Source organism: Lepidochelys kempii, chromosome 17 (assembly GCF_965140265.1).
Source record: "Lepidochelys kempii isolate rLepKem1 chromosome 17, rLepKem1.hap2, whole genome shotgun sequence".
NCBI lineage: Eukaryota > Metazoa > Chordata > Testudines > Cheloniidae > Lepidochelys > Lepidochelys kempii.
In genome coordinates this window covers 10,508,922-10,525,443 of record NC_133272.1, presented here as the reverse complement: position 1 = coordinate 10,525,443, position 16,522 = coordinate 10,508,922, and the positions used below count along the sequence as shown (strand labels likewise).

The 16,522-nt window shown below is 46.9% G+C and overlaps 1 protein-coding gene across 1 annotated transcript in view; it reads left to right on the top strand.

Moving 5' to 3' along the window:
* The window catches only part of CCDC92B (coiled-coil domain containing 92B), a 45,572-nt gene that overhangs the window by 10,764 nt on the left and 18,286 nt on the right, over positions 1 to 16,522 (top strand). The window lies entirely within an intron of this gene.

Sequence of the window (16,522 nt, the reverse complement as noted above, 5' to 3'; positions counted from 1 at the left end):
GGAAGCAGCACTTTGCAAGGACTGGAATAACTTGTTCCTCTCCATGTTCTGAGGGAGAAGCATTTCCCACACTGCAGCCGAAGGTAAGATTTCCCGCTCGGATAGACATACCCGCACTGGCGTGGATTGAGCTAGTGCGCTAAAAATAGTGGCATGGCCACAGCTAGCTGCACTGAGTACAATCCCAGCTGAAACCGGAGGTACATACCCACAGCATCTAGCCCCGCCTGCTGCCCATGCAGCTGCAGTTACACGGCTATTTTTAGCAGCTAGCTGAATCAAAGCTTGCGCACGTAGCTCTAGCTGAACTGGAAATTACAGTGCCAACCCTGTTATAGACATTGCCAAAGAAACATGTCTAAGGACAGTATCTCCTTGGGGATAACTTGTGCACCACCTCTTGCTTATCATGGCTGTGCCTGAATGCAAAAATCCAGTCCTTAACTGGCTGCAGGGAATCCAATGCTGTCCTTTTTGCTTACAGTACCATTGCAGACAATGGGATGGTTCATGGAGTAAGATACTCCTCTATAGACCCCCCACAGGGGGCGGGGAGGTTCCCAAGCTTGGGCTCCAGGCTGAGCCCAAACACCTACCCTGCAGTTTTAGAGCCCCACAGCCCAAGACCCTTGAGCATGAATCAGCTGACATGGGCCAACCCCAGGTGTTTCATTGCAGTGTAGACATACCCGGAGTGTCCTTAATCCTGAATACTCACACTGTTGGCACAGTTCTCAGTTTACAAACATGGTCCTACAATCCTAACCAGGCATACGATGATCCCACTGAATCCAATTTGAATAATAGCCACTAAAGCTTCTCTCGCACTGTGGGTAACAAAATGCTACCTTGGCTGAGAGACATGCTGGAAACTATGGGCACATTTTACTCTGACACTCAGCTGGCAGAGACTTGTGCTTATAACCCATCATTGTAAAGCTACCCTTTGGTTTAATTCTACAGTCGATCATAATGCACTTCTTGATAGGAAATTAGCTTTTGCAGTGTTCAGCTGCTACTCTGTGTTTGACTCACTATTGCTTTATCTTGCATTATCTATACTGCAGCAATTCACTGGTCTTGGGGGGGGGGGGGGGAGCATGAAAGATGATCCTGCCACTTCCTCCACTGATCTGTGCCTTCAGAGGTATTTTGCCTCTTGTTTATGGATTCAGATGTAAAAACAGTTCATTCTTTCTCCCGCATGCGTAAGGACAGGAGAAAGACTGGGCTTCATTGATAACAGCAGGGATGAGATCATACCAAAAGTCTCCTTCAGAGCAACAGGAAATGGGATCTTTTCTTCTTTTTTGCAGTGAGGAAATATGAAATCAATTCTCTGACCCCCACCTCAGTCCAGAGCAGCTCAGTAACATGCAGCATCAGCAGCCCTCTTGTTTTGCTGCTTTAGGACAGAGATGCTAGATGGATGCTAAAGCTAGCAGCATAAATATATTGGGTTCCCCCCCCATTGCTCATCTAAAAAAAAAAAAAAAAGTCTTGTTTAAAAATTCATGCCAAGGTATCACAGTACAAGCTGTAGCTTTTTCCTGCTGCAAAGCAACCTCCCACCATTTCCACAAGATTCGCAGTTTGTGGCCTGGGAAATTTTGTTTAATGATACAATTGTGCAAGTGACAAATGGAAGAGCTAGCTTTTAAATGCTAGCCCAAGGGGTAATGTTGTAAAATGCAGTTTCAGAGTAATACCTACTTTTATATAGTACTACTCTTCATTAGATCTAGTCTGAACTCCTGCTTTAACACAAGGCAAAGACCCATACCCAGTATCTTCTGCTCTAGGCCAGAAGTTCTGTGAGCTATCATAGGAAACAAATGGTTAAGGATCTAATCACTTAAATATACTGTAGGGGGCAATCCAAATTTGACAAGGAAGTGGACTAGACTGTGATGGGGCCTTGACCTTCGTTTAGATTTCCTAGGTTCTAACAACTAATGCAATCTCCGATTTCTACGATTCATGAATACAGCGTAAGTTCCCAACGTGGAGAAGTTAAAGAATTACTAAGGGACTGATTCTGCGAAGTTATAGGACACCTGAAGCATCCATAGGTTTGGGGGTTTCAGAGGCTGCCCCCAAGGAGCTTCAGACTTGCAGTGTTTAGGAACCCCACAGGGCACATGCCTTAAGATAAAACCTTCTCACAGAGCTTAGGCATTGCACAGGAGACGTGTGGCCAAGGAGCTTATCTCCAGCTCTGCGAGTCTTAGACATGAAGCTTGAAGCTAAGAGGGGGTGACAGGACCACAGATTCACCATGTGCTAACTGGGGAGCCACAGGAACCTTCTGTGAACCTGGGGGGTTGTGTGAACTGGAGTTTGGGAAAGTGAGGGTCACTTTAAAATCCTGTTGTTGCCCATGGCAGGAGATGGGTAGGTCAGAACAGATTTGTGTCTTCATCTGGAGAGGCTTTATGAAGAGCAAATGATTCACTTAACTCCCTCCCATTGCTGAAATTTGTTCTAACTCGTACAGTATCTTTCATCAATAATTCAGCAATGACTAATTACTCATTGTCTTTTAGCTCTCCTCTCTCTCACTGACTCCAAGGAAACAAAGATAAGTCTGCAGTGACAAAATCATCTATTTTCCCCATCCCTTTCATACTTTCGCTGTTCTATTTTTTAACTAGACCCAAATGCAGCACTTCCAGCCATGAGAGGAAATAGATTTCTTGTGCATAAATCAGGTTTGGAGGCTTTGAAATGCCCACTGGCTTCAATGACCCATTTCATACTTGGACATTATAGATCATTTCTTCCCCACCATGTCTAAGGATAGTACCATTTTACCAGATCAACTGGTGTAAATCAGCAGTGCTCCACTGGCTCCAGAGCTAGGCTGATTTTTGCTAGCTGAGGCACCGTAAGACTTCTATACCACTGATATGGTCATCTATCCTGTGTCCGACACCTTAGTGTCGGAGTGCCTCTCAAAGTCATAGATGCATACACAAGATGTGTGTAAATTAAGTCCAGCATAGGCAGAAGCAATGTAAGATCCCACACACCAGTGTACTTCAGTGTACTTGGTCCTGGATGTGCCCATGAGCCATTTAACCCTTGATTTCTTGGATGAGGTTTCCAAATCGGAGGACCATTGATAAGGCTAGTTTTAGTGAGGAGGATGCCTAGCCACTTGGAACCAGCCTGAGACAGAGTATCTTATGTCACACAGGCCACTGATACAACATCAGACAGCAGCGACTTTTGGTCGTGATCATTCAGGGCTAGGATCTGATGTCACATTTTCAATGTCGTCCTTTATCTTTCAGCAGGAGGCTAGCCCTGGGGAGAACCGTATGGCATGGTGTCTGTTCTAAAAAGCAACTTTTTGCTACTTTAGCAAATTCTCCCATTTCCCAGCATTACCTTTCAGAATAGCTAGTTTGTCTTAATCCTAACTTCTTAGATTCCAGAGGAATTCTAGACACAGGTTGCTGTAAGCAGCGCACGCCAACATATGCACCATTTGCTTGTTGTTTCTGGTAATAAGCCTCTCACCCAAAAGGGCTTTTTCATTCCTGTTGCAACATTTTGTCAATATCGGGTTACTAATAACGACTCATCAGGAAAAATCTTTAAAAACCACTGCACCGCCTCCTCCTGTGAGGTAATGAATCAGAGATCAGCAAGAACCCTTTGGACAGCCTGTCAAATGCACTGTAGATTAAGTAGCGGCTTCCCTCCCCTGAAGCCTTCCCTGAGGCCCATAAACATCTATTTAGCACCTTCCACATGTAACCACAGCATGAGATTTGCCTGCAAGACAACCTGCCATGTGCCAACAGGCAATCTCAGGTGGACCACAGGATGATTAATTCTGAACCACCCACCTTTCCAGAAGCATGCTCTACCCACCCAAAGCATCCAGTCAAGTTAATGGATTCCAGGAACTTCAGTTCACCTTTTCACAGCTTTAACCAGTAAAGCTTTAGAAAGAAAAAAAAGAAAAGAAAGAAAAAAAAGAAAAGAAAGAAAAAAAAGAAAAGAAAGAAAAAAGAAAGCAAGTTTACAGAAGACTCCATAAGCAGTAAGTGAAAGGCATGTAAAGTCTGCTGAATATTTGACTGGAGGTCATAAATTACAACTGGTTAATGGCATTCACAGCAGTCAGAGTGAGATTCCTCGGTAGCAATTTACCAAATGGAGTTATCCTTCCAATGGAGGGACGGGGACGACTCAAATGGAAGAATTCCAATCCTCTAAGCTCCTGGCCAGCAAATTCAGCTGAAATCCTACTTCGCCTTCTAGCATTGTTTAGATGATATGGGATGGGGGAGGGGAAAGCATCTTTACTAAATATTGCAGCCAAAACCATTTCAGACAAATCACATTCCCTGGGTCAGTTCAGAAGTCCCCCCCACTCCCCCAGTATTTACAGTATCAGGTTTTATAGGAAGAAAAATGCTGTTAACAGCCCTATGGTGATTCATTTATTGAAATGACAGAAAACTTGGCTTCCCGCCCCATCCCCATTTTCATTTGGGCAGCATAAACACGTCAGAAATAGAAATGGATTTGTTCTGACTATTTCTCCTCTCTCCTGATCCCTCTCCAGTAATTAGAAGATAAACTTAAACCTTCTGGCAGTAATTTGTGCGATCTGCTAGCGCCTCTGAACAGAGGGCTGTGTAAGGGAGAGCTTGGGCAGGAGGCACGGGGCCTGAATTTCAGGAAGAGGTCCTGAGGTGACAGCTTGAGGGATTAGCCATGGAATCCAGCACTGACCATAGGAAGTCTGAAAGATTTAAGAGACTAGTGATTTTTGGGTTGCCTCATCTTTTGGGTTCCCAGGTTGAGCCACCTTAAAGATTTTCAGGGGGAGAATGCTCAGCGCTTTCTGAAAAGCAGGCCACTTTTTAAAGTGTCTTCAGTTGCCCCCCCCCCCCAAATGGACACCCAAATATCACTAGCCATTTCTGGCCTTGAGTTTTATTCTCCGTTCTAGAACATGACCTTGAGCAAGGCATGTCACTGGGCCACAGCCAGAGACCCCGCTGGGCTAGAGCGAGGCCTCCCGCTCGTTCTACATGGACGCAACGCCACTAGGCCTGGTTCTCCATTGCCCTGCCCTTTGTGCCATCATTTATATCAGTGCACAGTGAGTGTAAATGGCTCCCATGGTGGTGTTTTACACTCACTTTTCACTGGTGTACAGGAGTGCACAAGGCCCATCACCCTCAGTGGAGTAACTGCTGGTCTGCACCAGTGAGAGTGCAAAATAGGGTCCCATATTTCTCAAATGACAGTATTCAAGAAGCTTTCCCTCCAATGTCCCCCTTCTACAGTCTTAACCCTTCCACAACACATGCATCAATAAGACAAAAGCAGCACCCTTCCTTGAGAATAACGGACAATACTGACAGGCAGAGGTTGGATTCCACGTTGGATGGATCCTTGTTTGACAATCTGGATTGTCTTGAGAAATGGCAACGTATAAGAGAAGCTGCCTCACCGGTGGCTGCTTACACGAAGCAAACTGAAATAAAACAGTGAATCACTCAGCTCTTTCCTGTTCAAAGTCAGCACTGTCAGGAAATATCAGTGCTAAGGAGCAAAAGTGTGTTAATTTCCCTTTGACACAGCCACATGGAGGGACCAACCCAAGCTTCCCAAACTAGCCAGGCAACACAGCTGGATGTAGCAAGGTGACCATTGTGTAGTGTAAAGGCAGTTTACTCAAGCCAGGGGATTCTAAGGGCAGCAACCAGCACACATTTACAGAGTGGAACATCAGGAGCTAAACCGCTCTGTAGTGCAAATGCTTGGAGTTTCTATTGTTAAGTCACCTAGCTCATCTCCCTCCCAGGTCAGGGTGGTTGTTCTGCTCTCAGGTCTGCAGGCTTGGCAGTATGTTGTTTATAACCCATCCTATTTTAAAATTAAATGAAGGAATCCAAGTTAAAGGAGAATCACCAATGGGGAAGGATTTTAAAACATTTGAGGGCCTTAAATGAGGTTGATGTGCTTTAGTTGTAGTGATAAGCAGCGGTCCGTGGCCCTGTTCTCCCAGAAGGTATGGGAAATTGCCACTGACTTCAGTGGAAGGTACTTGTAGCCTGGAGAGGGAGAATTGAAGAAGCACAGTTTGGATTTTGTTTAGAGCCCTCTTCAGCTTTGCCAGAGCAAAGACTGATTAAAGATGGTGTGATTTAGTCTGGGGAGAGAGGGAGGGAGATTAGTGCTCTGTGACTTTGCCTCTGTCTTGCATGTGATCTCTTACCAGTATATAAAAAGCATTTCCAAGACCTGAAGGAAGTTAATGCTGAAGAGAGGAAGGGGGTGTGTGTGTGTTAAAGAAAATTTAGGTCACACATTCGAAGCAAGACCATCAAGGTCCCATTGCAGCAGATGCCAACCCTGCTTGGAACACTCCTTTTGCGGGAGTGGGGGAGGGAGAAGGGGGAGTGAAGGCCTGACAGTACATGAATGGTGCCGCCAGCTCTCCCTCCCACGGATACCGTGCCACGCACGTTGCTTATGCAACAAGCTTACCTTCCACCCCTGGAAAGCCCAGCGTTGGCTCGCTGCTAAATTCAGCATGAGGCCATTATAAATCACAGTGCTCTCCCCACCTCAGACTAGACCACCAGTAATTTCACCTTGATAGAAAGTCTGTATCTTGAGACAATGCAGACCTAGAGGGACAAGCTCAAAACATCCACTAGCAAAGCTAAGGTCTGATCCTGAAGCCTTTACTCACATCAGTCCCCACTCATATAAAAGCCCTTACTTATGCAGGACACTGCTCTTCCAGGTTCTCTCTTTCCTGTGTGGACAAGAGCCAGATTCTGCAAGTCCTTATTCAGATGAGTAGTCCTATTGGTTTCAATGCAGGATCAAGGCCCCCTGTTATATATATCAAAACTTTGAGACCTAAATTCACCCCAAGCCAGGGAGAGCGGTGTCTTGTTCTAAAATACAGCCACAGGAGATTTTGCTGCGCTTTTAAATGCGCCTTGTATCCCATTTTAGCTGTAGAAAAATAAAGCGGTCGATATTGATTTCCAATGGACAGAGTGCTGAATGGTTTCCAGAAATTACAGTAGGTTCTCCATTACCGGTACAGTCACTACAGATTTATTTTTAAAGACAAAGCACAGAGGCCTGGGGGGGGGGGGGGGTAGGGAAGGGCGGAAATCAAGCCAAGTGATTAGATTCTGAAGTGTAGCAGTGTCTAATGTGATGTGCTACTGTGGAGATTAAAGTCAATATGAAAGCAGATTAACAGAAAAATCTAGGACAAAGATTAACCATTTAAATTCAATTTTCGGAAAAAACCTAGCAATTTTGATGTTACTCTCCCCCGCACCTCCCTTAGGTTTGGTGGTTGCATGATAATTATCTTGAAAGATAATTTGTAAAGGTTTGGGGTTAAAAGCAAACTATTAATAGATGCAAATTCACCCCACCCCTATCCCCATCATCCCTAGTAAAATCATGTTTGTAGCCCAAGTCTAGGAAGAGGGAAAGAAACAGGATTCTTGGGTTGAACAGTCGTTTTTGTAACACATATATAATCATCCCTGAAAGATCTTTGTGTGAGAATGAATGGCCAATGTAGTTTTTAACGGAGATTCATTGAAGTGAGAAGCTGCACATTTTGATCTGGAGTAACTTTAGTGGTCTTGGGTTGACATTTCCCTATGGTCTCTCACCAAGCAGATTTATTCCCAAACCACTGGTTTAATCTGACCGTATAAAAATCAAAGCTGAAAATATCATCCTAATTCAGAACTGGGACAACTCTTATGCATGTGTTTGCAGGATCAGAGCCTAACTTCATGCATCCGAGTAGACCCATTGAAGTCAATGCACTACTCACTGGAGCGGGGTTCCTAAACGTGGTTCGTGGCTTGTTCAGGGTAAGTGTGCCTGGCGGGCCACGAGACGCTTTGTTTACCTGAGCGTCCACAAGTACGGCCGCTCGCAGCTCGCCATTCCCAGCCAATGGGAGCTGCGGGAAGCGGTGGCCTGGCCCGTGCCACTTCCTGCAACTCCCATTGGCCAGGAACAGCAAACCGCAACCACCGAGAGCTGCGAGCGGCCGTATCTGCAGATGCTCAGGTAAACAGAGTGTCTCGCGGCCCACCAGGAGCTTACCCTGAACAAGCCACGAACCAAGCCATGAACCAAGTTTGGGAATCCCTGCACTAGAGGTGGTTGAAACTTGAGTTTCTATTGGTCAGGAAATTGTGACATTTCAAAGTTTCCTGTTGCCCTGAATTTAAAGATTCAGAATTTCCTGGAAAATTAAAGTTTAAGATTGAAATTTCTGAAACCGCCTTACTGCAATGTTTTGCTACAATAAGGTCAAAGCAGTCATTTTGATACACACAAACATAGCCATATATTAGTATTTTTCCTGGCAGTCAGAAATATGAATTGTGGCATTTTGGATATGAACAAGAAGTAGAATTAGACCTGTCATTTCTACCCTTCTTTCCATCACTGCTTAAGGTCTGTCCTCCATCCCCAGAGGACGCAACCCCTCTGCCCAATGGTCAGAAAGGCATTGAGGGACTCCAGAGGGAAGAGCAGCAAGCCTTCCTTGGATATGGGAGAGGGCTGCCACCAAACTGATATGGGGCTTTTGAAATTGCTGCTAGGAAATCAGAGTTGAGAAGCCTCAAAAATGCAGCAAAGAAGCATGTGCATGAATTGTGCACATGAACACTTTTATGCAATGTTTTCATTGTGCATCCCATGAGATTTGATGCTTTCCTTAAACCCCCAGCTCTGGAGTCGAACAAAAACCGGAGAATCTCAGCTTTAATTTTGAAAAGGTAATTATGGAGAAAAGCTTGAAAACGTGATCTCTAAAGCTTCCAAGACTGGAAAGCAAAGTAAAAGAACCCAGAAAGCAGAGTTCTCATTTTTAAGCCAATCTGATGATTTGGGGGTGGAGATGTCTGACTCCTGAGTTTTGAATCTTGGGATTGGCAATTCTGAGTATGTTCAGGATTGATGTAAAGAACTCCTATTTGCCCAGCACAACAAGTTTCATTGTTCCTACAAAACCCGAGGCATGATGCTGCATGTTCTGGAGCACCATCTACTGGCACTTTATCTGTTAACACCTACAGAGCTTCTGGAATGGCATGCGCGCACAAATATACACAAGTGCATACACACATGCACCCAAGCAGAACTATGTGAATGCAAGCATAGGTATCTATGCACACACAAGCACTCACACATGAGCATGTATGTGTAGAGACATGCATGAGACAAACATTCATACAGCATGTGTTTCCTAGGAATTAAAAACTGATCTTTGTTCAAAGACAGCCAGCACCCAGGGGTTTTTTTTTCCCCCCCATTCTCCATCTTGCAATGCTCTTTGCTGCTAGCACGGCCTCCCTATGTAACCACCTCTGGGGCTGCCCCGATTGCCCGGTGACTGAAGACTGAGCTGTGGTGTGACTGCATAAAGCACACTCCCTGCACGTCTCTGCTCCCGGTAAACAGCATGACAAGACCCAGGAGTCACAATAAGCTGCACTTGATGCTGGTTTTGCTTTTCTTAGTGAAAATACTTAGCTCTGATGCCATGCTTTTTCATGCTTCAAAACGCTCCACAAACATGAACTCCACAGCCCTGTGACGTAGGTACAGACAGCCCTCATTTTGCATGTGGGAGAAACTAAGGCAGAGAGGTTAAGTGACTTTTCCAAGGCTACAGATGGAGGGAGTGCCAGAGCCAGGCTGAGGATTTAGGAGCACCTGGCTCCTCTTCCTGTGCTCAGAGCACTAGATCCTCCCCACCCCCCATCTCTGTCTCCCTGACCTACTCCCTGTTAGGAGTTACTAGATACAGGGATTCTGAAGCAGTGCAAAATGCTTGGCATTTCAACCGTAGGCTCTCCTAGCTCATAACCATTCTGTAGCAGTGCTGTGTCCAAGTCTAATTCCTGTGGCTCAGCACCTGTGAAGCAAGACTATAGGCTGCCATGCAAACAAGTCCATGGGTTGCCAAGTATTGGACACTATGTGGTTGGTGCACTTAAGACGGCTCTGCTGTGATGCCACCAGGCTTTAGAGGAACAGGATGGAGGGGAACGTGCAGTGGCAAATTAAGTTAGAATGCCTGGGATTTGGGCCACCAGACTTGAGGCAGCAGGAGGCAATGACAAAGAAGTTGCAAGAGGCAGATCAATAGGACATGCTGTCAGTTGAGGCTGTCAGTTGCTGGTCTGCTGAGATGGGGGTGTGTTAGCTGGGCTACTACATTTGGAAGGAAACCCCAGGTCCATTAGATATATCTGGGATGTAGAGTCTATTTAGGAGTCCCCAAAGTTTTGATGGATCCAGGCCCCTTTAGCTTTAATCCACCCATAAGACATAAAGGCCCCCTTTAAACAGTGATTCTGGAGGGCCTTCCTTTCTCCAAAGAAGCTTTCAGAGAGGAGTTTCCTTTCCCCCACCGCCCCTTACAACAGTACTTTAACTTGGTGTGCAACGTTATCTAGAAATGAGCCTGAGCACCAAAATTTGGTTCAGATTTCAGCGCATACACACCAGCCTCAACGTCTGGGCACGTGCAGATCTCTTACAGAAATAGAAACCAGGCAGAAGAGAGGAAGGATGTTCCTGTGGCTAGGGAGCTGGTTTGGGGTTTGAGAGACCTGGGCTCATTTCTCTGTTCCTACCACAAAAACTTCCTGTGTGATCTCTAGCAAGACACTGAGTCTTGATCTCAATTCCCCTTCTGAGAAATAGGAACAACAGCACTGCCCTACTTCATAGTGGTGTTGTGAGGCACTATGGCAATGGAGGCCACGTAAGTATCTAAGATAGAGGAGAAAACCTGGGTCTGGAGTCAGGTTCTAATTCCAAATCCCCGCAAGTTTGAGAGGCATTTGGATGTGGGAATTTGCTTTGGGGGCATCCCTGTAACGAGCCTGGACTGTGTAGAAAATTGTGTGAAAATCCCCTGCATTCTAATTTCTTTCTTGAACTGAGCATCCAAAATTAGTGGCTACTTTTGAAAGTTTGGCTTGCCTGTAACAGTCATGACCCTGCGGCACCCACATAATATCAAGAAATTACACTCCTCACCAAATGGTGATAGGTTTCCTATCCAGTATGTGTTGCTGGTGATGCCACATGATGTGAATAACTGTCCCGTCATCATGAACAGCATATGGGCAAATGAGATCCAAAAGCAAACTGTCAGCAGAATTATTAGCAAAGTACTGGTGTGTTGATTAGTGCCCAGGTGGAAAACAACTGCAGGGGGTTCTGTGAATTACTGGTAGGCAAACAACATGCAGGACCCTTCCCTTAAAATAATTTAAAAAAAAAATATATCTCAGACAAGACAGACAGCCGGGATTACCCAAGCTTCCCAAATTTATTGTTAATAGATCAGTAAGAGTATAGGATTTTATAGCACAGGAGGCATTTGATCTGAATACAATTGCTTGAAGCATTATTAGAGTCAGACTATTGGGAGCCAGGGGCAGGGCCTAGGAAAAGAACATCCTGCCTGGAGAGGTGGCGCAGGATCTGGTTGTATGCTTTCAGGAGATGCAGCACAGAAAACACAGTCCAGGTGGGCAGGGAAGGGAGACTTTATGCCACTTTTTCTTTTACTCTGGAGTCTGGGCCTAGTGCAGCCCTCTGCACAAGTTAGAGCAGCTATTGGCTGTTCTGATTTACAGCAGCCTTCTGATGCTGTCTATGAGCTGTGTCACAACCCAGAATTTCCATCTCAGCAAGCGCTGCTGAGACACTGGGGGGGAAGGGGGGGCAGCCTAGGGCCACTGACAGCAGCCCTACACTAAAGGAAAACTCCCAGGCTACTTGCAGCCTCTTTATAGCAGAGGCACTTGGGATGGGGGGTGAGAATCTCTCCTCTACTTTTATTGGACTATTATTTTTATTCCAGTAGCATTTAGAGTTTCCAGCCAAAATCAGGGCCCCATTGTGAGGGCACATTAAAAGCTCCCACTTGGAAAAGCCTGCGGTCTAATCTGGGATGCCCAGGAATGCTGTAGGATTGTTTTGTAAAGGTGTTCCCTAAGTGACAGGAAGAGAGACAGCACGCTGCTGGCAGACAACAGGCAATGGCTAGAACAAAGAAAGGACAAAAGTGCTACTCCTGCTGTAGAAAGACCTCGTCATTCTTAAACACGTTGCACTGCGTAGATACTATTCTATGTCAGTGTGGGGGGGGGAATGCTGACAGAGAGAGACAGTCAGATTCTGCTCTCTGCATTGGTGTAATCCTGTTGATGTAAGTGGTGTGTTTCTGGATTTGCACTGGTGTAACTTAAAGCAAAATCCTATGGGTCTCATCTACGAAATATTAACAAACGGTTAATCCAGCTGGTGATATAGCTGTCTGTGTGGGAGAACAAGGAACAGCCTGATAAAGCAAACCAGGAATAAAACTCCCCATGGAACAATAATGACATATTTCTGGGGGTGACTGACATAATCACAGCAGTTTTGCATAAAATAATAAGTCTTGTTGGTTTTCATGGTTAAGGAGAAAGTACAGTTGGTCTTTCCCATTCGAGTAAGGGCTCATCTACATGATGCATTCATGCGCAACATGCTGGTGAACACTGGGTGGCCCAGGTGGACCCTGCCGATATGCATGACTAGTTCCCTATTGCACACGGAGAGCACCCCATTTCAAACAGGGCTACATTAACGCGCACTAGGGAACTTCCAGCGAACACCAACAGGGTCCACGCAGGCCAGTTAGTGCACGACACGGGAGCGCAGACTAGAATCTACACCCCCAGCTAGCACACACTAACGCACCATGTGGACGAGCTGCGACGCAGCCTCTCAGTCCCCATCGTCTCCAAAGGAGTCATGATCAGCATCTTCTCATTGTTACAGGATATCTAACTATTTGGCAGGCTCTAAAAGTCTCCAAGCCAAATTGTTTGGGCTTCGTTTGTTCACTCACACTTTCTAATCTGTGGCCGCACTTCATTTTGACAACAAACGCTTAGGCTTGCATGATCATTAAAAACAAAACCCCAATACTATCTTCAACATTGTTGATGTTTGCCCATATCGATGTTTGCGTTATTCACAGTATTGTTAATACAACAATGAGTATTTGAAGTACAGTAGCCCCTAGAGAAATTGGAGCCCCATTGTACATAGACAGTGCTTACCCAAAAAGCTTTTCTGATCAAGGTAGGCGAGACAGATTAGAGACTATACTAGAAGAACAATGAGGAGTCCGGTGGCAGCTTGAAGACTAAGATTTATTTGGACATGGGTTTTTCTCCCCCCGCCCCACAAAAGCTTATGCCCAAATAAATCTGTTCATCTTTAAGGCACCACCTGACTCCTTGTTGTTTTTGTGGATACACCTCCCCCTCTGATACTAACACACCTCCCCCTCTGATACTATACTAGAAGAGTTATACCAGTATAAGTCAGTTGGGGAGGAGGGGGGTTATTTTTACCACTATAGTTATACCAATACAACCCGTAGCACAGACACACTGATACTAATATAAAGGTCCTGTTCCAACACTTACCATCTCTGAGCATCCCCTCACAGCCGGGCCTCGCGTTGCAGCACGCCACCTCAGCTTCCCCACAACTATCTTTGGCTACTCCAGCCAAGCCTAACAGACCCACAAAACAGAGGATCTTCAATCCAGCATCTTTTCTTGTCAGCCTGTCTCAACGCCCACCACAGGTATCCAGGCTCTGAGCCACACCACCCTCCAGTCGAGGCCCCAATCTTCTACAAAGCCATCTGGGTGGCCACAGTCCTCAGACAGCCCCCTGGCCCTCACCTAGGCTTCTGCCCCTCCATCTCCATAGGAGCAGCCTGTCCACTTGTCTCCCAGTTAACCCTCAAATGCTGGGCCTCTTTGTAGAAATCCCAGCCCCTGCACCCAGGGCCAGCCCTCGACCAAATGGTACCCCAGGCAAGGAGCATCTTTGGTGCCCCCCCCCCCCCCCAATTTGTCAAATTTTGACATACCTCAGGAGATTCTACAAAGGTCCAGAACATTCTAGGAGGTCAGCGAAAAATGAATCCACATACAGAATACCTGGAACACGTTACCTCAGACGTTCTATGGACCCTTTTGTCCCTAACAACAAACACAGCACCCCAAGCCCGGCACCCTCTAAGCCCTGCACCCGGGTCACCTGCCCCTAAATCTGGCCCTGCTGCACCTCGCTACAGGGTAGCGGGGCAGAACTGGAGCTGAAAGGGGCAGGCTGCCCTGTTACAGGTGCCTTATACTGGTTTGTCTTATTTTGCTACCTGAACTAGAACAAGCTATAAGCCCCTTTTAGATTAGCGTTAAATCTGTCTAGAGTATGGCGTAATTTCTGCTGCTGTATCTATGCAGGCAAAGTGAAAGCAGCAAAACTTCCATGGTTGACAAACCCTACGGGTAGGCAAAAGGAATTAGGATTATCCCCCTATTACAGACTGGGAAATGAGGCCATCGCAGACAGCACCACTCACCACTGGTCTGGTGCCTCCTCCTGCTCGCTCTAGGGATTAGCTCTTGAGGTCAACACCCACTTCCAGGGTTCACACGCTATTGCTCAGTCTCTCCCTCTGGTCTGCAGCCCATCTCTCGTTCCAAAAACTGCAGCATGGGCTTCGTGACTCAGCGCTGGAGCCAGGCCACTCAGTGTTCCCCCTTCCAAGGTAGCAAAGTCCCTCTCGCTGCCCCATGGCACCACTCCCTCCGCAGCTGGTAGGGAACCCAGGCCCAGCCTGACTCTGGGTTCCAGTCCAGGGACCTCCAACTCAGCAGTTCTGTGCTTTCCTCTCTCAGCCCTCACTGCTCCTTCCAGGGACTGCTTCTCACCACACGTGGTTCCCCTTCTCTCTTTCTGGGTATAACAGCACCAAAACCCTCTTCACAGGAACTATTACCGTCTGCCTTTCTCAGCAGCCTCCATCTGTTACCAGCTGCTTGGTTCTTTACAGACCCCTCCTGTGGCTACACAGCTGAACCTGCTTCTAATTAGTTCCCTGCTCCATGGCTCTTCCTCCAGGTGAAGCCTGTGGAGTTAATTGGTCTGCTGGCCATCTTAACCCCTTCTAGTTCTCTGTAGGGCAGTCACCCCATCAGAGACCCAGATCCTCAATGGAAGTCAGGAGCCTAAATACCTTTGAGGATCTGGGCCAGAAAGATTAAATGACTGGCTCAAGGTCGTGCCGGAAGTCTGTGGCAGAGTTATGTATTGAAACCAGCTCTCCTGAGTCCCAAACACAGAGAGCATCTTTCTGCTCACTAGGATGAATATCTCTCTAATTCCTTTTATCCATTGGTCCCAAAGAGAAAATTTGAAAAAAAGGAAACTCACTGTACCAACACGAAATCAATATAGAGCCTGCCCCAAAGAGCTTCCAGTTGCTACAAGACAGGACACTTTGGGAAGCCCTGAGGCAGACGTTACTAAGAATTTGTCTTAATATATTATTGCAAACTCCCTTTTGCGGGTGTCAGGGAAGAAATGAGTCTTTATGAGACATTTCTATGACGAGAGGATGGTGGCTTGGTGAACCGGGAGCCGAGGTAAGGGCAGGAATAAGATTCTTTGGGCCTAATTCTCTTCTCATTGGGAATGAACTGCTCAGCCTGGGCCGACAGGCTTGCGTTAGCCGAGCTCACACTCGTGTGTTAAAAATCGCTGTGCAGACATTGCTGCTCAGGCTGCAGCTCGGGCTCTGAAGCCTCAGAGGGCGGGTGGGAAGGGCTTGAGGCCCCGTGCTGCAGCCCAAGTTGCAGCGTTAAAGCGAAGTCTGTTTCCCCCGGCTGGGAGGCTCATTCCAGGTGCAGTGTAGACATGCCCACGTTGGCTGTGTCTATGCTGCATTCCCGGGCGTGTCTGGAGCGCAGGCAGACATATCAGCGCCGGCATTGCTAAAAACAGCAGGGTAGATGCGGCGGCACGGGCTTCGGCACAGTCTGTACAAGCATGGCTGCAACCCCGGAGACCTGCTTGCATTGCTGAGGCCTGCACTGCTGTGTCTACGTGGCTATTTTTAGCAATGCTAGCAGGGGCATGTCTACCCAAGCTGCCATCACACCTCAGATTGCAGTGTAGACATGACCTTGCCTCCAGGATGAATCAGGAGAAGCTCTTTAGAAGGTCCTGGCACTACATTAGTGTAAAATGGGTATAAACGACAGGTGGATCAGGCCTCCTCTCCCCTGCAAATGACAAGGGATGATAAGCACAAAGCTCGGTGAAACTCCTGTCCCGCAGGCTGGATGCTGCCCAGTCAATAGATTCACTCTAGTATGCCTGACAATGGCATGGCCTGATCCTGCCAGCTGTAGAGTCCCTCCAGCAATTTGCTGAGCATCCTCATCTCCGACTAACCGCAAAAGGGGTTGAGGTCCCTCAGTATCTTTCCGGATGCGCTCAGCCGTTTGCAGGGCTGGGCCCTAACATGGCAGTAGAGTTCGGCCTACCAGCCCCAGCAGCAGGTCTGAGTGCTCCCAGGCTTGGGAAGACACAGCCCGCTGCAAAAGGCCAG